A 22,809-nucleotide genomic window follows, 5' to 3' on the forward strand; every position below is an offset into this window, starting at 1 on the left:
AATAAATGACATACTCAGATATTTTTCTCAACAGAATGTTAATAAAATATGAAGAGGGAAAAATCTTCATGTTTTTCTACATTTAAAAATGGATTTTAATAGTCATTTAAAAATCAGTATAAAAATAAAATGACATCTCTCTTGGCTAATCTGTTATTCATCTCGCGTTTCAGGCTGTCAGAGTTTATTTCATGGTTGGTTTCATGAAGCAACATCTGGATTTAACAAAGCCGGCTAACCTTGAACGCTCAAGGTCGGTCTGACTGTGAAATATTGCTTTAATAGGTCACAGTTTGTGGGTTTTCCAGGTTGCACAGACCAACATGACAATAATTCAGCCGGTTTGATGTCTACAGACGGGTCAGAACCTCCTGCTGTCATCATATGTAGCTTATGCACCCCTGCGTTTGCATAAACGGATCCGCTTTGAAGACGGGGCCTGGTTGGGTCCGGGGCCCCACGTAATCAGCGATCAGCGCGGCCCTTTATCGCCTCGCTGTCTGCTGCACGCAGGTTGTGTCGTTTCCATGGTTATGCACCAAAGGCGCCTCTGGAGTTCGCATTAGCATAGAAAAATATTCATCAGATTTCCCATAGAGCCGCCGCGATCCGGCAGAGCTCCCAGCAGGAGGCAGAGCCGACTGAGAGCTCCACACGGCGCCGTCATCCTCCTCATCATCATCACAACTGTTTACGCGCACTCAGCGAAGAGTCTGGCATCAAAGAAATCTGCGATCTGCATTGTTTCCCCGCAGGCGGGATTCTTCTCCCCGCTGAACCTCCTCAGCTCAAACCTCACTGAGAAACTCGAACGTTGGTGGGAAAATCATCAGGGAAATCTAAAACATCAAACCCAAGTTTAAAATCCTCAATATAATTTCCCCAAAAATTCCTCTGTCTGGTGAAAATATGCATGGTCGAATACTTCAGAACCACTGCAAAAACACAAAATACTATCAAGATTTATGTCTAGTTTCTTGCGTAAATATACTAGTTCACTTGAAGTAAGACAAAACTAACTCAAAGTAACTTTACATTGCAGGGTATTCTGGGTAAATGCAACCAAAACAAATGTGCTAGCCTAGCGCTAATAGGAGAAATCGCTTGTGATCTTTTACCAAAGACAAAGGAGAAATCCTACAACCACTAAAATCTGACTCTACTCCATTTTTGTTTACGTTATGTGAAGAAATTGCACTCAGTGTCTTGTTTGTTGTTTCCTTCAGTAGTTCCTGGTGCATTGTCCTTAAAACATCTTAAAATTAAGGCCTTAAATTGTCTTAAATCCATGTAAAGAAATATAAGTTGGCTTTAATACGTTAAACATAGGTCTTAAATTTTGTTGTGACAAGACTATTTAATCTCTTATAGTCTATGTGGTTTTTATTTATTTTTGTTTCTCACAAGACTTTTCTGTCAGACTAAAGTTTGAGTCACATCGTCATTGCGTTCTGTGACCCAAAGAAGTTGAGACTACCGGTAACAAGCTATTTCCAAACTAGCTAGCTAGTTTTTTTTGCGCCTATTGTGGATAATTTCAGATTATCACCAGTTGGCCGGATGACGTTCATCTTCGATATTGGCGGTTGAGACAACCAGTAACTAGCTGCTAATATAACCTTGCTTGCTAGCTAATTAGCTAACATTTTGCATCCATCATGGGTAAGTGCAAATGTATCTTTTTTTTTTACATTTCTGTCATGATACAGGTTTTAAATTTCATTAAGTCTTTCTAAGACTTAAGTTTGAGTTGGTGAAGCCTGCAGAGACACTGCTTATAACAATTGGAAAAATGTCTCTTTTTTAAGTGAAATAATCTGCCAGTCAAACTGGAACTTTTTCATCAATATAAAGGAATTATGTATTTTAAACAAGCCCCTATATCTTGCTGAAAAGTTACTTGTAAGTTAGTTTTGTCTTATTGAAGTGCACTAAGGTGTCTGTAGTAGAATCTGGACCTAAATTTTCTTGGTAAGGTTTTGTGTTTTTGTAGTGTAGACCCCATTAAAATCCACCCTGCGCAGGAATCTGTGCTCATGCAAACAGCACTTCAGCTGCTGCAGCTGCAACAAGCATCCAATTCATCAGCCGGGCCAGAGAAAACACGGCTTGGAATGCTGCTTAATCAAAAGCTAGCGGCTCATCGCCACATCCCCTTTGGCTCCACGAAGAATTAAAAGACCTAATAGCTGCAGTTTTATTTACTGTACAGGAGAAATGTGAAATGATGAAGTGTGGCTTTGGAAATCTGGGATTTGGGCTGCAGACAACAGAGCTCAGTGATACAGGGAGGTTTTGTCTTGATTCAGGATGTCTTGAACAGGACTCCTTTTGTGCGGCGCTGCAGATTATTTTAATTTATCCAAACATTAGTTGTTATTGAGGATATTAAAGCCTGCCCTCCCACACTCACCACCACCTCCAATCCCTAAACCCTCTGCAACAAAGTGCTGAGTTATCTGCCGCTGCAGTGTTTTCAGCTTCCTCCATCATCTCAACTGTCAAAAAAATACTTGAACAAAGTTGTTTGCAGCTGCAGAAGAAATGTTAACACACGTGAATAGGTTTTCCTCTTGGGTGGATATGGAGAAAGGGATGGAGATAACTGCTGACCCCTGATGGAGTCCAGGTGTGGAAATCGCTCACCTGCTGTCCCTGCACTCTGGATGTTTGTACACTGCAAGATCACAAAATGTTACCAAGTAACATTATCTTATCTTTCAGTAAGATATAGGAGCTTGTTTTAAGTCAGTAATTCCTTAATATTGATGAAAAATTACTGGCAGATGGAAGTTTTAGCCCTTTAAAAACGTTTTTACCAGCATTAAACTGAGCAGTAGCTCCTGTAATGAGCTCAGCTTACATGCAGTTCCACCAGGTGTTTGCTAATTGCTGCTGGATTGTTTGAAGGAGCTGAGTGGGGGACTTGCAGGAGAGGTCAGCTCGGAAACTTGGTGCTCTGAGGCGAAGGCGGGGCTAGGTTCACCCAGGTGCTTTGTACAGCTGAATGGTTGCCATGGGGATTAAAGAAAGAAAGAAAGAAAGAAAGAATCAAGACGACACTCCAGGTATGTTTTTGATGAAGGAATAACAATGTTATAACACGATGTAAAGCTCAAAACGTTGACTTTACATAGTACTGTCCCTTTAAAGTGTTGGTTGGAGGACTGCAGCGCAGGGCATTCTGGGTAAACACAACTAAAACAAACCCAAAATCTGAGAAATAGCTTGTTGTCTTTTACCAAAGACAAAAGAGAAATCCTACAACCGCTAAGATCTGACGTCACTTTTGTTTTTGCTTGCATATCGTGAAGAAGGAAGTTGCGCTCAGTGTCTTCTTCAGAGGTTTTTGTGTTATTTTCTTCAGTGGATTTTGGTGCAGCGCCCCCACAGGCCAGGAGGGGAACGGGTTGCTAAAAGGGTTTGGATCGTTTGACTCAGAAAATGTAACAAATGTTTCAGTTTTGGTCTCCAATCAAAGTACCAGGTGTAAAAACACCTTTAAAGTGATCAGAAGCACAGAGTTGTCAGAGAAAGTCAAAGATTTCAGCTTCAAGAGAGAGAGAGCAAGGCTATAGATAACAGGAAGGTGGAGTAAACTTTTTTCCACCTAGTTCCTGGAAAACCTTAAATTAAAGAGGATGCATCAAATCTTCATTAAACAAATGTAGGAACATATTTATTTTTATCAGTTATGGTACCTTTTTCCATTCATTTTTTCTTATTAACGCCAAGAGAAACCCAACTATTGTATTCCTTACGCGTGAACTTGACAGTTGTTGAGAAGTCGATGGTTTTCTGTATGAATGCAGGTTCTGGTCTGTCTGAACGCCGCCGTCTGCGCCGACGGGGCCTCGCAGAGAGGACCTTTATCAGATCGCTGACGTAACAACCAACATTTTTATGACTTATTGTTCCATTTTAAACAATGGAGCATCTATTTGGTCACAAACCGGTTTTAGTTTTGCCTATTCAGACACAATAGGTCAAGACCTTTTCTCACTTGAGCTGTTTTTGAGGCTTGTTTTCACAGAAGACAAACGAAGGAAGTCGTCACATGTCTTTTTTTGAAGGGGTTTTCTTTCTATAGCCGTTGCTCATGTGAGACTCGTAAATGCAGAGTAGAGGAGGATTTATTCATTTAGGTGCTCTAAAAATGCCTGGTGTAAAGCAATGTTGAGTTAAAATAAAGATACCGTATTTTCCGCACTATAAGGCGCACCGCATTATAAGGAGCACCTTCAATGAATGGCCTATTTTAAAACTTTTTTCATATGTAAGGCGCACCGCATTATAAGGCGCATAGAATAGACGCTACAGTAGAGGCTGGGGTTACGTTATGCATCCATTAGATGGAACTGCGATAAAGGGAATGTCGACAAAATAGTCAGATAGGTCAGTCAAACTTTATTAATAGATTACAAACCAGCGTTCTGAAAACTCCGTTCATTCCCAAAATGAACAGCTGTTGCTTCCTCCACTTCTGCACCATTGATTCGTTCATGTTAAATTCTCTCTCTGCTGCTCTATGGGCTCTTTGCACCTCAGCTTAATGATGTACATGGAGCCGAAGCCCCGACAATAATCTGGAGAAAGGTTTTAACATGTTCGCCTTGTTATACACAGATACGAAGGTGAGTTTTACTTTCTTTAAACTTTGTAGCTAACATTAGCTTTAGCTTATGCCGGACATTTTTCTTGTAAAAATGTGCTATCTAAGTATCTAAACATTTTTCATAATTCATTAACGGACAATGTTTTTACCTTATGTTCAAGCATATTACGTGGTTTATTGTCGTTAGTGTCAGAGACCAAGTAACGGGGATTTTACGGTTCAGGCTTTTTGCTTCTGAAGCACAACGAGCCCATAGCTTAGCATTAGCTCTGGTGTTGGAGTTCTAGTTCAGCTGACGGTTCAGGTTCAAAGTTATTGCTTTTAGAAAAATATAACCGTGTTCCTTAAGGTCTCCGTGTTATTTCGCTTTATTAGTTTTGCATGTTTCTTGTGAAGCAGGACGGTGTTTACAGCGGTTTGTACAGGCGGATCAGTTGCTCGGCTGTCTGGCTCTGGTCTGCTCTCTCGTTCCCATAAACTCTTTCAGGCTGAATACAGAAGTGTTTCCATGGAAATAACACAGAAAGCTCCTTTACCTTCTTCTTTAGGCTGAAGAAGTTGATCCGGAGTGAAGTGAAGGCTGTAAACTTTGCTGTGCGGCGTTAGCTTTAACTGGTAGCGACGAATATTTACAAGCCACCGTCTTCTTAATTCAGGATCGTTTGGAAATCCATGAAAACTTAAAAGCCCATTATATTAGGAAGACAGCAATGTTCATAGTATTGTTTTATTTGCGTCTGAAATAAGACTTTGTCTTTTCTAGCTGTCATGGTAACTCAAAGCAAAAAAAGAGAGCCGCATTTGCGCATGCGGTTGTGACGTCAGCGCGGCAGGTGCAAAGAGCCCATTCCCATATTCTACTGTGTGACTGATCGCCTTGAGCTTAAACTCTGCGTTGTAAGCGTGTCTCTTAATAGGAGCCATTTTGGGGTCTTTACACAAAACCCAGCTTGCACCGCTGGCTGCATCGGCGGCTGCTTTCCCCCATTTCTTCTTCTACGGGGAAAATGAAGTTGGCGTCTGCTTTCCGTTTCTTCTTCTACAGGGAAATGAAGTTGGCGTCTGCCTTCCTCCGTTTCTTCCTCTACGGGGAAAATAAAGTTGGCGTCTGCTTTTCCGTTTCTTCTCCCACGGGGGAAAATGAAGTCGGCGGCTGCTTACCGTAGTTGCGAGACCTGTTGTGGCTCAATATTGGTCCATATATAAGACGCACCGGATTATAAGGCGCACTGTCGGCTTTTGAGAAAATTGAAGGTTTTTAGGTGCGCCTTATAGTGCGGAAAATACGGTAATCTGACTGCTGCCTGCTATAAAAATAGAGCCACAGAGGAGTGAATTAAAAATTACACACCTCTACTGAGAAAGAAAGGTTAATGTTCCAGATTTAACGCTGTCCTGTCCACGGATTTATGCTCAAGCCGCTTAAGCTGCACAAGCACAACTAATATTTTCAGAAATTTCTGATTTAGTTTAATTTAACTCTGTAAATGCAGCACCAACTTGTTTTTTTTTTTTAGGGTAGAACGATGATGCAACATAAACTTCAGAAATTTTAAAAAGAGGAAAGATGTAGCGATGATTTCCTGAAGGGAAGGTTCGTTAAATTACAAAGTCAAACCTCTTTTTAGTAATATTTGATATTTACAGCACTTTTATGGCAACTTATGTTTCCATAGCTGCTTGATTGTTTTATAAAATGACACTATGTGCCCCTTTAAATAGTTCTAAACTAGTGATGAACGATAAGCATGTTTTTCATGAAGAAGCAGATAAATTAAACTTTTCTGTTGCTTTTTGCATGTAAATGAATACTTGATATGGACACACATTCAGCTTTGAAAGTCATGCATTAAATTGCAAATTGTAGATGTTAAATTCAGCCTCTCGCTGTTTAGTTTTAAGTCCGAGGTTGCTTTAGCAGCTAAAATTATATTTAAACCACCGGTGTCTAAAATGGGAAAACTGGGTTAAATCGAGAACAAAAATAGCAGAACGGTTCTGCTCACATCTGGTCCTGCTGGTTGCAGGGGGCGCTCACATTGGACCGGCTGTGACCCGGACTCACCAGCTTGTTGTTGTAATATGTTTTCCAGGCGTGTCAAAGGTCAACCTTTCATTTTGCCGGAACGAGTCGCTGAGGTATCTGGAGTAAAGACGCTTGCTAACATGTGGAAATGTGGTGTGGAGGAGGAAGAAGTGCAGTTGTTCCCCTGGCAGGAAGCCTGGATGTGCGGCTCGCAGTGGGGCTGGAAGGAGGCAGCACCGTCCTCCGCTGATCTGAGACCAGATTTATTTAACGAGGATCGCTGCGAATGACTTTCATTAACAGGATCTGTGATCGCTGGAACGAAACGGCACAGACTTCACACTAAACATCACTGTTTAGAGTTCTGCCAAAGTCAGATATGATGCGTGTTTCTGCAACCAGCCACTTTCTAAGGCTTTTTATCCAGCAGATCTGACAAGTACACTGCAAAAACACAAAATATTTACACAGTATTTTTGCTCTACTTTTTAGTGCAAATATCCTAGTACACTTGAGAAAAGATTAAACTAACTTAGAAGTAAGTTTTCAGCTAGATGGTTGAGCTTGTTTTAGGTCAATAATTTGTTAATATTGAGGACAAAGTATAAATTTCAATCATCGTCTAATTCATCGTCTTTTGTACATTTCTGTTGTGATACAGGTCTTAAATTCAATTCATGCTGGTCTTTAAAAGTCTTAAATGTGATTCGGTGAAACCTGCAGAAGCAAAGTATTTCTGGTCTGGTTTTTAAAGCAAATAACTTTGTATACTTGAAATAAGACAAAACTAACTTACAAGACACTTTTCAGCAAGATATTGTGAACTTGTTTTAAGTTCACAATATCTTCACTTTATATTGATTAAAAAACTGCTAGTTTCACTGGCAGATTCTTTTTACTTATGAGATTTTTTCCCATTTTATAAGTGAGACAATCTGCTAGTGAAACTAATAGTTTTTCAAATCAATATTTAGAAATAACTTTAAACAAGCTCCCATATCTTGCTGAAATGTTACTCGTACGTTAGTTTTGCCTTTTTCAAAAATACTAAGATATTTGCACTAGAAACAAGATAAATGATCAATTATGTGTTTTTGCAGTTCTGAACATCTGGAAAACGTTAGTTTTCTTTGTTTTCCTCAGCTGGATTTAGATGTTTTTTGCTGCTGTTTTCCATAAATGATTTAAAACGTGTAAAAGACATGCTAAGCATTAATGCCGCCTGCTGGAGATTATTTGTTTTCTCGTCTTTATTTTCTGGTTTTGACTTAAATAAAAGTCAAAGCCACCAGCATCAGCATTAATATTTGGCATTCTGTCAGGAAAGACTCTGATTCATTTTCTGCCACCTGTGTCGGCCATTTTCTGCTCGCTTTGCATCGCCCAGTTTAACACCGGCACTCTGGCCCGACTTCCTGATGCGTTCGCAGGAAGCGCAGGCTGCGGTGCAAATGAACACTGGGCCTCCTTCAGCTGCACTGGGGGGTTTACGGGACCGGCTGCGGCCGCCGCTGCACATCCCGGTGTCGCATTTCTGGAGGTGGATTAGTTCTGCATCCTCAGTGGGAGCTCCGCGCATTCCTTCGCATTAAACTGTCCTTCAGTCGGTGACTGTTTGTAGTCCAGACTCTGATTTACAACAGCGATGCAAACACTTTGCTCTATTCTTCTCCACGACCAAACATCTGCTGACGGATCTGTCTCTGCGAGCGCTGATTGAAGTTTGTTTTTATTTTAGCTGATCTGTCATCTTTCTTTCTCAGTGGATCCATAAAATGATTCATAAACTGAAATTGCTTGTTTATAGTTTGTAGTTTAGCTGCAGAGATTGGCTTTCTCTGCTGCTCCACCTCAGAAACTTTAGGAGCTCAAATAAGGTAAAAGACCGGCGTCGTAAAACAGAGAAGAAGAAGAAAATCTCCTCTTGATGTTACGATATGAGAGGAAATTATGGCCTTCTAGTTTAGTTGAAATAAATTTTTCAAAAGATAAAAAATGTAAAGATTAGAAAGTTAATAAAGAAAATCTGTTCTCCAAGGAAGGAAGGAATATCTGAGGAGATAAAGAAGGGAAAGAGATGAAGAGAGAAGGAAAGAAGGAAGAAAAGGATGAGGAGAGAAGGGAGGAAGTAAAATCCTTGTCAAGTTGTGGATCTACAATGAATATCCAAATAAATTAGGATACTTTATTTGCTTGATTTTACTTTTTCTTCTGGCCAAAAGTGATAAAAACTTTTATTCACCGTTTCCCTTAATCGCTCCGGTTGATCGCTAATCGATATTTATTTGTTTATCGCCACTGAATTTCCATCTTGTGTCTTTGGGGTCTGATTGTGTTTCCTCATGAAGCTCTGAGTGTCGGCGGCGCGACGTCGCTGCCGTTCGCTGTGTTGTTTCCATGGCAGCTGGAGGCCGCCAGCTGCCAGAGTGCCGACATGCGGGTCGGCCTGCAGTAAACTTCCTTCCTTTAGGATTCATGTAATCACCATTCACTTCCTCACGCCGGCTCCGTTTCTTGTTGGGTTATTGAAGGTTCTCTCTGGGCGACAATAAGGCTTTTATGTTTGGAGTCGTCGTCCTTCGCCAGCGTTCGCTGCAGGGCAACATGTGACGCTTTCAGGTCATGTTGGGGAAGCTTTTCGCTCAATGTCCCATTCAGTTCATACAGAAGTTTATCTCTGACGCAGCAGAGCAACGACAATCTGCTGAAAGTCCTTCATCCAGCAAAGGACATGCAGCCACTACCAGCTGCACTGCAAACACTCACCAAGTGTTTTTGGTCTAGTTTCTATTTTAAATAAACAATGGTGAGCACATTTTCAACAAAAAAAAAGTTCTTGTTTTTTCGTGAAAACAAGAACATTTTCGAGTTTGAAAAGTTGAAAATTTGCTAGATTTTCAGAAATGTTGAGCTTATCTCAGAAAATTTTCAACAAAAAAAAGAGGAAATTTCTGCATTTCAAAAGTCAAAAATTCATGAGAAAAAACATGGAAATTTTGAGATGAATCTCAGAAACGTTCTAGAAAAAAAAAAAGAAAACTTGAGTTTAAAAGCCAAAACAATTTGGCAAGTATATTTTACCTATTTTCTAGTGTAAATTTTCACACTAGAAACTATAATGTTACATAATCCCACAGTCTTGCCAAAAACCTTTAACATTTTACAGAAAAAAACAAGGGAGTTTGAGTTTGAAAAGTTAGAAATTGGCAAGAAAATATTCAAAAATTTTAAATTTAATCCAAAAAACAATCTAGAAAACAAACAACATTTCTGAGCTTTAAGTGTCAAAAATCTTCAAGCGTCCAAAATCTTTGACTTTTAAATCTTGGCAATGTCCTAAAAAATGTTGAAATTTCAGAGTTAAAAATTTTTGAGATTAGCCTCTGAAACCTTCTAGAAAATCATGGAAATATTTTCAGAAGTCAACAATTTTCAATTTTCAAAACTCAGCAATTTCCATGTTTTCTGAGATTAGTTTCTACATTTCTGTGGGGTTCTAGTAAATTTTTGACTTTTCACACTCAGAAACTTCTGAGATTAATCTAAAAAAATTTTGATGCAAATTTACTCTTCCTTTTTCTTCTATCTACGTTGGCCCTAATATGCCAATGTAGTATTCTTGAAATAGGACAAAAGTAACTTAGAAGTTACTTTTAAGTTAGTTTTATCTTATTTTAAGTATGCCAAGATATTTGCACTAGAAACTAGGCAAAAAGACAGTTGGTAAGATGTTGTGTTCTTGCAGTGCAGCTGCTAATGTGATGCGATGTGGAGCTTGAATGACGTAGAAAATGAACTTATTTGTTCTTCAGAAAAAATGTTGTAGAAATATTCAAACTTGGAGCTCACCACCAAAAATAACTAATAAATAAAATTATATATTTATATCAATCCCTGCTTTGTTCTGTCTGTACGGTAGCTTGTAAAATATGTTTCAGTAATAAGGCGATAAATCCTGAAACGTTTCTTGTTGAACTGATTAAACTGATTATTTTTTTCCATATGGGATTTATCAACGTGGGCATTCGTCTTGGTAGAAAACAAAGCCGCCCCCTCCCCACCCGCTCTGATTTCAGACACAAAAGCTGCAATTCCTCCACAAATCTGGGGCAGTCCTCGCCAAACGGCGTGGCCCGAGATCCGAGTGACTCGTTTGAACCGAGCGGCCGCCATGTTGGTGCTCCGGGGCGCCGGATTTTCACCGTATAGGAAGTGAGCTTTACGGGTTGAGACGATTCAGGTCAGATCTTTCTGTCTGCTGCATTCAGGTCAAAATAATACAAAAAGTCAGGATTCAAATCGTATGGATCTGCTTTTAGAAAGCTAAAAGCAGAACTCTGCACTGCAAAAACACAAAATTTCACCAAATCTTTCTGCCTAATTTCTGGTGCAAATATCTCAGTACACATAAAATAAGATAAAACTACCTTAAAGGTAACGTTTCAGAAAGATATAAGAGCTTTTTAAGTCAATAACTGTTTAATTTTGATTAAAAATATAAGTGAAATTATTTCACTTATACAGGATGTCTGTGTGTCCTTAAAAAGTTTTAAATTCATGCCTCTAAAACTAAGACCTTAAAGAGTCTTAAATTTGAAAAACAATGCAAGTTTTCCTTAAGTACATTAATCACAGGTCTTAGATTTTATTGTAGCAGAACTACTTATTCCCATATATTCTATGCAGGGTTTTTTTCGTGCTGGAATTTTCTGTCAGATCTTCATTGCGACAGTTGAGGCTACTGCTAACTAGCTGCTAATATCACCTTGATCGCTAGTTAGCTAGTTTTATTTACATCCTTCATGAGTAAGTGCAAAGTTATCGCCAATTTATCATCTTTTGTACATTTTTGTCATGATTCAGGTCCTAAATTTCATCCATAACGGTCTTAAAAAGTCTTAAGTTGTAGTTGGTGAAACCTGCTTATAACCAGGGAAAAAATATTGCTATAAATTAATCTGCCAGTGGAACTAGTACCTTTTTTATATCAGTATTAAGGGATTATTCACTTAAAATGAGCTCCTAAAGTTACTTATAAGTTAGTTTTGTTTTATTTCAAGGGTACTAAGATATTTGCTCAACTTATCAGCTTTCATTAATTGATGTATTCTGCATTTGTGATCTAGTTTCCAATGCAAATATCTTGATACTCTTCAAATAAGACAAAACTAACTGATAAGTAACTTTTCAGCTAGTCATAGGAGCTTTTTTATGTCAATAATTCCTTAATATTGATGAAAAAGTACTAGTTTTACTGGCTGTTATTTTACTTATGACAAGACATTTTTCTCATATTATAAGTTGGAGCTCTGCAGGTTTCACCAACTCAAATTTAAGAGTTTATAAGACCTTTTAAAACAAAATTTAAGACCTTTGTTGAGTAGAAATGTTCAAAAGACAATAAAATGGCAATAAATTTGCACTCACCCGTTACGGACGAGAAAAAGCTAGCTAGCTAGCTAACAAAGGTAAATTAGCAGTGAGATCGCAGTAGCGAATAATTGAAAAAGTACCAATTCCACTGGCTGATTATTTCACTTATAGCACTTAAAAAATTATCTTGTTATAACCAGTGGAGCTAGTATCTTTTGAAATCATCATTAAGGAATTGTGTACTTCAAACAAGCTCTTACATCTTGCTAAAAACTTACTTGCAAGTTAGTTTTGTCTTATTTTAAGTATACTAGCATTTTTGCGCCATAAACTTTACAAAAATACTTGGTTAAATTCAGTGTTTTTGCAGTGTGAGGGAGGAGTTCATTACTAAAAAACATTAGTAAGCCTCTTTGGTTTACAAATCACAAGATCAGGCCCTGAAATGACCTGCGGATGCCCTTGGAGCTGCTTGGTTGTTTGTCCTCCTGAATCTCATGTTTTCCTTCTCTAGCTGTTGCTGTTGCAGCGTTTTTGTTATCAGACTCTGCTGAGTCCGTCTGGTATGTCTACAGGGATGATGTGGCTTCATTAACAAGGACAGCAGATGAGTCACATGGGTAGGGAGGGAGAAAACCTGGACGGATAAACCACACGTAGACGTGAAGCTGGGCCCGAAAACTCCCTGCTGCTGCTGCTGCAGAAATCACGACTGTTTTCACACATGTACAGGAGGGAAGGTTGGTCTGGACTTTCTGTTTCTGTTTGCTCTTCACATCCTCTCATGATGCTCTCCAACAGCTGGAAAACAAACTCAGTGACGCGAACAGAGCAGGGGTTCGGTTAGTTGGTTGTCAATTTGACTTGAACTAAACTGTCAGTCATTCAGAAGAGTTTTTTTCTGAAACCAAAAGTTACAATTCAGGGATTAATGTCAGAAATCTGGGAAAAGAAATCAAAACTTTGAGAAAAAACAAGAACATTTCTGAGTTCGTTTTTTTGCAACTTATGACTTTGGAGCTCATAAATGTTCTTGTTTATTCTAAAACATTTCTGAGATTAATCTCAAAATTTCATATTTATTTTCTCTCAAATCTGAATTTTGAACTTCATTAACTTGTTTTTACTTAATTTTTTTAAACTTAATAAAAAATAATTCTGAGGTATTTTTCCACAAATGTTTAATTATTTGACCCCATAGATTTCCTTGTTTTTTCTAGAAAATTTCTCAAATTAATCTAAAAGTTTTGTCCATTTTTTCCACAACACTTTCACACATTTTTTTATAATTTAGAGCTAAAAAATTCCTTGTGTTTTTAGACAATTTCTGAGAATAATCTCAAAATTCTTGAGTTATTTTCCCGCAACATTTTTAATTTTTGGAACTCAGAAATGTTCTCGCTTTTTCTGGAAAATTACTGAAATTGATCACAAAATTTCGAAATTGTATCCTAACAAATTTTCAACTTTTGGAGCATAGATGTTTCCTTGTTTTTACTAGAACATTTCTGAGATTAAGATAAACATTTTCTGAGTTTTTTGGTGGAGATATACTCCTATTTTTCTATCTACAATAAACTTATTACACTGTTGCATATGAACGACTCAGATTCTCAAACAAAGCAAAAAAATGTCAAAAGAAGACGAACAATGAAACTTTGTGTTTGTGGTGGCGTTTTGGTAACAGATGAAAACAGAACCAGTCGTGGTTTTGTTTTGAACCTGATTTTGAAGGTTTAGTTCAGTTTCTTTATCTTTTCGTCAGATTTTCTGAGCTCTCTGCTTTGTATCAATGAAGCTTCCTGTTGGGAATCCATCCTGAGTTTCCAGTGGTTTCCATTTTCCTCCATGCAGTCACACATTCTTCACACGCAACACCTCCTGCCAAAGTGATTGAGGAAGACAATCCTCTTAGCACAGAGCCTGTTTTCTTTCTAGGGCACAGAACGGATCCATGCAGAAGTCCTGTCGGTTCTGTAGGATCTCCCCTCTCTGTTACGTCTCTTTGTCCGCTCTGCAGCCCCCTCCTCCCTGCCTCCAACCAGCCATCATCTCTGCCTCTTTATGGCCCGAGCGAGCCAGCAGCTGCAGGGTTAATGTTTAGCAGATAGGCAGGAGGAGCAGCAGAGAGGTGGGGGGCTGGTCCACAGCTGTTGTAGTAGGCTGGGTCTGTCGGGGTGAGGAAGCCTGCCTCACTCGCCCTGGAACAATGGGAGACACGGCCGCCGCTGCAGACACAAGGACAGGCCCGGCGTAGAGGAAACCGGCTTTGGAAAGTGACCGGGGGGGATTTTCTCCTCCTCCGCAGCCGGGGAGCAGACATGTAAAGCCGAGGCTTCTGGTTCCGGCTTCTTCCTGGTGCCTTTTCGCTTTTGCCTGGGAGATTTCAGATGCTCTGACTGGATGACAGCAAGGTGAGTGCAGAGCCTGGAGCTGCAGAAGGCGATGCAGTCTCTGTGTCATAGCAAAGCAGATTTTTAATGTCTGTGACCTTTTTTTCTTTTCTTTTGCTTTATGTCAGGTTTACTGAGTGTGGGAACTGAACTAATGGAATAAATCGCATTATAACTTAAAATGAGCTCAATTGTTTCTATTTGCATGATTTATTGTTTCTCTTTTCTGAATGACAAAAGTCTTCATAATTCATTTTATTTGTTGCTTTTTTGTTCATTTATTTTTGGATATTTTAAATGTCTTCCAGTTCCAGTGTTAAATATTCAATAGATTTTAAAGTTTGGCGTTATTATATTGAACATAATCTCAAAGCAGCGTTATTAATCGTGTATCGCAGAAACTTCTGGGACGATTTTTCGTCCGGCAGTGTTTGTTTTCAGGTCTGGTCTGAACTCGAGTCTGTTTGGGTTTCAGCTAACAAAGTGCCATAAATCTCCTGAGTGGGTGTCGGACGCCGCAGCCTGGAAGCTGCTTGTGCGGTTCCTGCTGTTTTTCATTTTTATTTGTATTTATTTTTGCTTTGATTGCTCTGACACGTCCGAGTCGTTTTCGGGAGGCGAAGCGCTCCTCTTCCAACCTGCATCCCCATCCCCCAAATATCACCCTTTGCTATCCGATTTGACTCGGTTCATATAGCCAAACACGAGACAGGAAGTGGCACTGAGGGAGCCCGTCAGCCTGATTCTGTCTCCCCCCACATCACTCCTCCTCTTTGATATTTATCTGCATTAATGTCTGCAAAAAATGGACGACTTGACCTAGATTTGTGTATCTTTTTGGAAGAAGGGAGGAAAAATTAAGTCATCTCCTGTCTTTGTTGACGCCTCCATGTGAGGATTTGGGTTTTAGTCTCTTTGTTTACATCTCCTCCTCACCCACACACTTTGCTTTCAGAGCAAGAACTTCAGTATCTCCGGATTGGCAGATGGAAAAGGTGGCGTTTGACACATCCGCAGACGGTCTTTCCTGCGCCAAATCCCTTGCAGTGAGGCTGACATGATCTAAGAAGCTTTTGTGCATTTCTTCTCACCGCTGCAGCAGCTTCCTTTGATTTATTTCCATCCTCTTGATACTTTCTGCTTTCCTTCTTTTGGCGTCAAACTGCTTCTTCAATCTTTGTATCAAAACATTTAGTCTCCAGATGATGATGACGGCTGCATCTCCTTCTATTTGTTGTTTTTGTTTGTTTTCATATAAAATAAAACTTGTCTAAAACATTTCTGCCATAGAAATTAATAGAAGGTTTTAATGAAAGACATTATTTGAAGGCTAGCTGCTTCTCCGATGGACTTTAAAAAAAAAATCTCTTCTGTACATCACGTTCACTGCAAAAATTTACCAAATATTTTTATTTAGTTTCTACTGCAAATGTCTTAATGCACTTGAAATAAAGTAACTTTTCAGCAACATATTGGTGCTTATTTTAAGCAACAATTCCTCAATACTGATATAAAATATCTAGTTTCATTGGATGATTTTCTTTCACTTATATCAATACATTTTCCATGTTATAGGTGGAAAAATCTGCAAGTGGATCTAGTACTTTTTAAAATCAATGATAAGGAATTATTTACTTAAAACAAGCTCTTCTTTCTTGCTGAAAAGTTACTAATAAGATCGTTATGTCTTATTTCAAATGTGCTCAGATATTTGCACTAGAAACTAGACCAAAAGTACTGAGTACAAGTTTGTGTTTTGTAGTGTACATTTATTAATTATGTATTTATTGATATGTTGTGGTCTGTTAGAGGCAGAGAGAGACAATATATAAAGAATATTTTAGATGCAATGTTTTCTAGTTTTAATTCTTTATTCCCACATCGGATCGAGATCTCTGCAGTCAGATTCTTGGAGCTCTGGCAGACCAATAGAAACATTGGCAACATTGGAAATAATGTTTTATCAAATGGTTTAATCACAATCAGTAATGTCATCGCAATAATCACAGAAATAATAATGTAGTTTTCCAAATATTGTGTAGATTTAGTTTTCATGTTATCTCTAAAATGGCAATCTTGGTGTTTGTAACATATGTGCTAATGTTAGCATCACTAATGTTAGACTATTTCCTGCCATTAAAATGTTAATTAATTTTGCTACTACTGTTAGCTAAAAATCCTTTCATGCTATTGCTAGCTTGTTAGCTAATGTTAACGTTTTCCCTCGTATTATTACGTAGGGTGTGTCTAAGAAACTGCATCAACTGCAAGGAGTTTAAGTAGGTCTGAAGAATTTGGCTGAAAAACTTATCACAATAAAAACGTTTTATATCAGTCAACATAAAGCATAATTATTGATACTGATAATTATTGATCAGTTTTTTGTTTTAACTATCTGAAATGCTGTCAAACTGGCATACCCTTTTCTGTTCCATGGACTCCACGGCATTATTTATTTTTTGTGTGGCCTTTGAAGGATGTTCAAATTTGAATGGTTTTCTTTTAGCATAGCACCAAGTGTTAGCTAACACGTTACCTAACATGTTAGTAAATGCTAGTAGCATACGTACTATTAGAACTTTAGCTAATTCTGCTAAGATTGTAAGATAAAATAATCTCATGCTAATGTTAGCATATTAGCTAATGCTAGCATAATACGTACCATTTGAACATGAACTAGTTCTGCTAGGATTGTAAGCTAAAACGGTTTCATGCTAATGTTGTCATGCAAGCTAACGTTGACATTTTGGCTATTATTCTGCTTTTGAGACAGCAATTTGTGTTTGTTAACCTAAACAAAGTAACTGCTAGCTTTTTAAGAGCTTGTATGAGATTCCTTTTTTTTTTTCTTTAAAATTCTTTAAAACAGCTTCAGGTTAGCTTCTTCACACATTTACTACACTTTTTTCATATTTAAAGAATGAATGTTATTTTTTTCATTACCATTTTTAGCCTTCACTTGTAATTTTTCACTTAATCTCTTCCAGAATTTTGTATTGGACTCAATTTGTTTCTGTTTGAGTTTTTATTGTTGTATTTACACGTCAAATTTGATTGTCAATGTGATATCGACGCGGGTCACAGGTCACGAGCCAGGTGTACAGGGCGCAGTTCAGCAACACCAGATGATCCTTGATTTAAACCCAGATTGAGCTGGCAGATGCTCCACACTCTAATCCCATTCCCGTTTGATAAGATCTCGTTGGATCAGGCTCAGATAGGGAAACCTTTAGCAATTAGGAGTTATTGTTGCAACAAAACTGTGTCGATGTGACAAAAAAAGGGAATCACAGCGGCAGATGGAGTGTCCTGCTTATAATCTGAACTTTCCTGACCTAATTAACAAGGTTGATGGGGAATCCCACTTTAGACTGTAAGAAGTCTTTGTGTGGCGCTGTGCATCCTGTGTGATCTTAAACAGCATATCTGCTGAATTATTCATCGCTGCTCCTCTACAATGACTCAGATGAAAGGGGGAAAGAAGAGACTGAAGAAAAGGGCGAGACACAGGAGTAGGGGGCATGTGGTCTTATCTTGAGGGTAACGGAGAACCGTCCTCCCGGTTTCCTGTTCGCTGCTGGAGCGTTGGAAGGTCGCAGCAAAAATAACTCCTTTCACACCCACTAATAAGAGGCACATCATTGTTTCTGTCTTATGATTTGGGACACAAATGCTAGCTAGATGAGTTCATAGCTCAGGAGTACAAAGAAAATCTGTTTGGTGCAGCTGGTATTTTTTTTAAAGAAAGCACGTTTGGTCAGCCGTATGCACTGTACAATGGCTCTAGACAACTCTAGTTGTCACTTTGCCTAGTCTTCTTCCACTGCAGTTAGATCACATGTTGGCACAGAACAACATTTGCTGCTCTTAGTTTCTCTCAGCTGACCACATGGGCACTGGCTGTCAGGCCCACGTCGCCAACATCAGACTAACGTAATATTATCATTATATTGGACTCTGCTGAATTTGTCTGGTATGTCTACAGGGATGATGTGGATTATTATTGGATTAATCTTCCTCGGGACTCCAGACTGCAAATGTCTAGTAGGTATATTGGCAACATTCTCCAGGTCTTTTTTTTTTTTGGTCAAAACAAATCCACCATGTCTCTTGCAGATCGAGATAAAAGGGGACGTACCGTATTGTCAAAAATTCACATTTTGTATGCTTTTGTTCATTCATTTGGGTTTCAAATGCTTCTAAAAACAGTTCAACGATTAAAAAAACACATCCAGCTGTTTTTTGACAAATTAACTGTTTCAAAAACCTCCAGAATGTAACATCACAAATCAGCAGGCACTGACCGTTGCACAGCGATTATTCTTTGGTAACAGCCCGTTAACAAATATGAATTCTAGCACATTTGTTCAGCTGGCTTTACCGCTGCTGGACAAGACAAGTGTTTTGTTGTTGACTTATCATCCAGAAGCCAATTGTTGCATTCTTGTTGGTTGTGCAGAAGACTCCACTTCTGCTTTTCAAAGATGCATGGTTGTATAATTTTGCATCTGTTTGCAGGTATTTGCTCGTGTGAGTGTAAACGATGAGTTGGGGCCAGCAGCAACTTATTTGGATTTAAAGTGACAGAGGCCCTAACAGCTCAAAATAGGCAGAACTCATCAAACTGAAATCATTCTTATTAGTCAAGAGTGATTTTGAGCAAAAACTTAATGAACGTGTTTTGTATCACCCATAGACATCAACATACTAAACTGTTCAAGGAATAATAATAGCTCACCTTTGAGGATTGAGTGTTACATTGTTTTGCAGAGGCAAAAAGGTAGATGTGATTTATGGTCGTTTATATCCTCTTGTCCCTGTAAGAATGTGGGGCATGTCCTGTGTGTAGGACATTCAGGGTGCGTTCCCAAAAGTCCTGTTTAGTTCGCTTTAGTGGAACCCTAGTTTGTTTCCAGAGAAAATCTGGTTCGTTTGGGGAGGTGTGAATGCGTAATCGAACTCTGATGCAGACCAAAAAGGCAACTCCGCCTACAAACCTCGATCTCAATTAGGTTGACGTGAAATCTGTTGCGGATCGAATGCATGTCTGAATGCCAAGCGGACCTGAGATCGCACCAAGAGCAGGAAGTGGACCACAGTGCAGGGCATTCTGGGTAAATACAACAAAAACAAACGTGCTAATCTCGCGCTAGCGAAAGAAATAGCTTGTGGTCTTATACCAAAGACAGAAGAGAAATCCTGCAACTGCTAATATCTGACACTCCGTTTTTGTTTACATTTGGTGAAGGAGGAAGTTGTTCTCAGTGTCTTCAAAAGTTTTTGTGTTGCTTCCTTCCGTGGCTCTTGGTGCAGCGCCCCCACAGGTGAGAAGAGGGAACTGGTTTTTCAAAAGGTTTGGTTGGTTTACCACCGTGCCGCTTGAAAGTGAACCGCAGTAGCTGAAAATGTAACAGTTGTTGCAATTTAGTCTGCAGTCAAACTGAATCTACTGCAAGTCAACAGCAAATAAAATAAAGTTGGTGAAGAGCTGGAAGGTTTTGAGCTGACCCAATCAAAAAACATGACTTGAAGGTGATTCCATTGATGCGATTTATGCAGCTGAACGTGAGCAATTATGTCAAGAAAGGTGGACCCAAATCCCTTAACCGATTTATTTATTAGCATTCCTGAAAAATATGTGAAATACGCTTTTAAAATGTTATACAGAACTGTCAGAGAATGTGTTGCAGGTCAGTTTTGTTTGGGTAATCTAAACTGAAAAGAGGTTTTCTGTGTTTTTAACATTTCCTGGTGTTTTCTCTCCCTCAGCTCTGTGGCGTCGTTGTTGGGGGGACAGAGGAGCTTGACGGGGGAATCATAACAGGAGCTCAACCCACAGGTCAGCCAGATCACCTTTTTCTTTCTGTATGGCATTTCCTTACCACAACATTTTATTTTGATTAGCATTAAAATAATAAACTGTAAGTTAACCACAGGATCTTTAATCTAAGAATTGCATCATAAATTGAAATTTTCAATAAAAACTAATTTGCTTCTAGATTATTGAATAGAGATATGAGCTCAACAACAAACATATTTATTTGCTTTAATCTGTAACTTAGGTTATTAAGTGTTACTCTACTCAGATCATTCATGAAGCTTCTTTAGAAATGTGGATTGTGGATGCTAACATTAGCATTGGGGACGTTTGTGCTGCTGCAACATGTTAGCATTGAGATGCTAATTTGCTGATATGCTAATTCCTTTTAGCACAGGTTAAACACAACAATAGTCTTTTCCAGCAACCAATTAGTTTGGTTTTTTGAAGCAAAGATTAACCCCCAGTGGGTCAAAAGAAGCAGCTTTAACTGTTGTTCTCGGATGACGCTTGTGCGTCAGATTTACGGGCGTACCAAAAACACGCAACAAAGGTTCTGTTTTGGGTCCTTTTATCTAAATTAAAATCAAAATTAATCGAAATTAGGTCCCAGTCTAATTCTTAAAAATCAAGCCATTTCAAAAGAACTCATGTGAATCGTTTGAAGTGGTTTGATTTCAAACAACTCTGATTTTGATTCACTAAAAAAAGAAAACTTTTGGGGTTCCCCAAAACTTTACAGCCCAGGCTGCTGGTTGGGGTCCGTTTGTACGCTGAGGAACCTTTTTAAGACCAGTTCTTTAGACATAAACTGAACTGATTCAAGGTCTTACCATAAATCAGCTCTTCCTTCCTTATATGTGGGGAAATGGTGTGGAAACTCAGTCAAATCGACTGCTTATTGACTGGAACTATATAGAAGAAACTGGTTTGATTTTCCACTGTCAGATCCAGTTTGGTGGAAACTTCTTAGGACAGAAAGACTAACAACTGTGTGGTGTGGAAATTAGTTGAGCTTTAATGCCTTTTCCATTGAAATGTGTCACTTCCCTGTTGAATTTCCTGTCTGTTCTGTCGTCAGGCTTCCTGTTAGAGACACTTTACCCAAACCAAAACCCAAAAAAAACCTCGCTCCGTTTCTGTGGTTTTCTCGTATGAAAGGTTAAACCAGCCCTTTCAGATGCTGCTGGGTGATTTGCTTAAAGGACAGTAGAGCTATTTATTTACAGCAGGTTAGCTTCTTCCTTCGGTATCATGTTGCAGCGTATTTGCGTGTTCTTGCAGCTCACATTTTTTATCTGCAGGTATCTGTTTGAGTCACTTTCAGAAGGAACAAAAGCGCAACATGCTGGCTTGGCTCGGAGGCCGAACACACGATCCTGCTCTTGTTGTCCTCTGATTGGAGCCTTACGTTGCGAGCGGCGCCTCGCTTCACTTTGTTTACACTCAGCCATGTCTGATGGACTCTGGCCTTCTGAGAAGGGTGCATTTAGAAAACCAAAACAAAAAGACTCTGAGCTTCCCTGCTATCTGTTTGCTCCTCCACTGTCCTCCTCCTTTATAATCACCCACAGGCAGTTTTGCTTCTGTTCTCTGCAGTACCTCTTATTTCACACACGGTGATTACATGCCATGTGTATTTGTGCTTGATTCATATGTTTCTGCAGCCGCGTTTCCATTACAAATTGGCACAAATCTTTGTCTATTTTCTCAAAAACACAATTTTGCAGTGTTTCCCTTAGATGGTAAATATTACGCTCAATCAATATTTAAGATTACAAAATAATTGTTAATGGGAATTTAATAGATTTACCAAATGTTGGTGTGGTAATGTCGGCCTAACCCACACTGATGGTCATTTGGTACACCGATACATAGTAAAACCAGTGAGATTTGCTAATTGTTTTATTGCAAACAAATATTAGCAATAAAACCTTAGAACATATTTATGAGACACAACCAAGAAAATATGTGGTTGACGGGCTAAAAGTTCTACAAACCTGTCAGAAGTCCAAATAAACAATTGATTCCTGCAGTTTTCTGAAACCCAGCAGCCACTTTGGGTAATAAACCCAGAGTGGCTCCAACATCGACTCTTCAGTTTCATGACTTAGAACTTGGAAATCGTAATTTCCAAGTACAACTTGAATGCCTCGCCGTGTCCTCGGCCAACTATTTTCTACCCAAGAGCAAATATCACAGCCATTAGATTTAATATAAACGAATAAAGTTCTTGGTCCGTTTTTACAGCTTTTGCACAGTTTATCAGTTGAAGCAGTAGGCCTGTTAAATTAAAGAGAACTCTTAAAGTTTTCCTTTAAATAAATAAAAAAACAAGGAGCCGTTTTCATGAAGAAGTGATATTCTGGTAGTTTTCTTTCTGTTTTTTCTAAAAGCAAGAGCAAATATCTCTGCCATCACAGCCTCTGATCAGATTTAATGAAGATGAATTTGCTGTTTCATTTTTACAACTTTTGAAGCAGCTTTTGAAAAATGTTGATCAGCTGATCGTCTCACTAAAAATAATGTTTCAACCCTTTGCAGTTTTGTTTTTCTACGTTTCTCCTTGCAACAGACGAACCAA

At 38.9% G+C, this 22,809-nt stretch overlaps 1 protein-coding gene across 2 annotated transcripts in view; it reads left to right on the plus strand.

Annotated features, from left to right (window-relative positions):
• The window catches only part of nckap5l (NCK-associated protein 5-like), a 49,561-nt gene that overhangs the window by 7,773 nt on the left and 18,979 nt on the right, over nt 1–22,809 (plus strand). Inside the window, exons 1-2 of one of the 2 annotated variants that reach the window (XM_028010011.1) lie at nt 14,209–14,428; nt 20,177–20,246. The gene's annotated coding sequence lies outside the window, so the exon portion shown is untranslated. Of the gene's footprint in view, nt 1–14,208; nt 14,429–20,176; nt 20,247–22,809 lie in introns of those variants that run through there. The other variant, XM_028010010.1, reaches the window with a different exon arrangement.

Source organism: Xiphophorus couchianus, chromosome 24, assembly GCF_001444195.1.
Source record: "Xiphophorus couchianus chromosome 24, X_couchianus-1.0, whole genome shotgun sequence".
NCBI classification, from domain to species: Eukaryota; Metazoa; Chordata; class Actinopteri; order Cyprinodontiformes; family Poeciliidae; genus Xiphophorus; species Xiphophorus couchianus.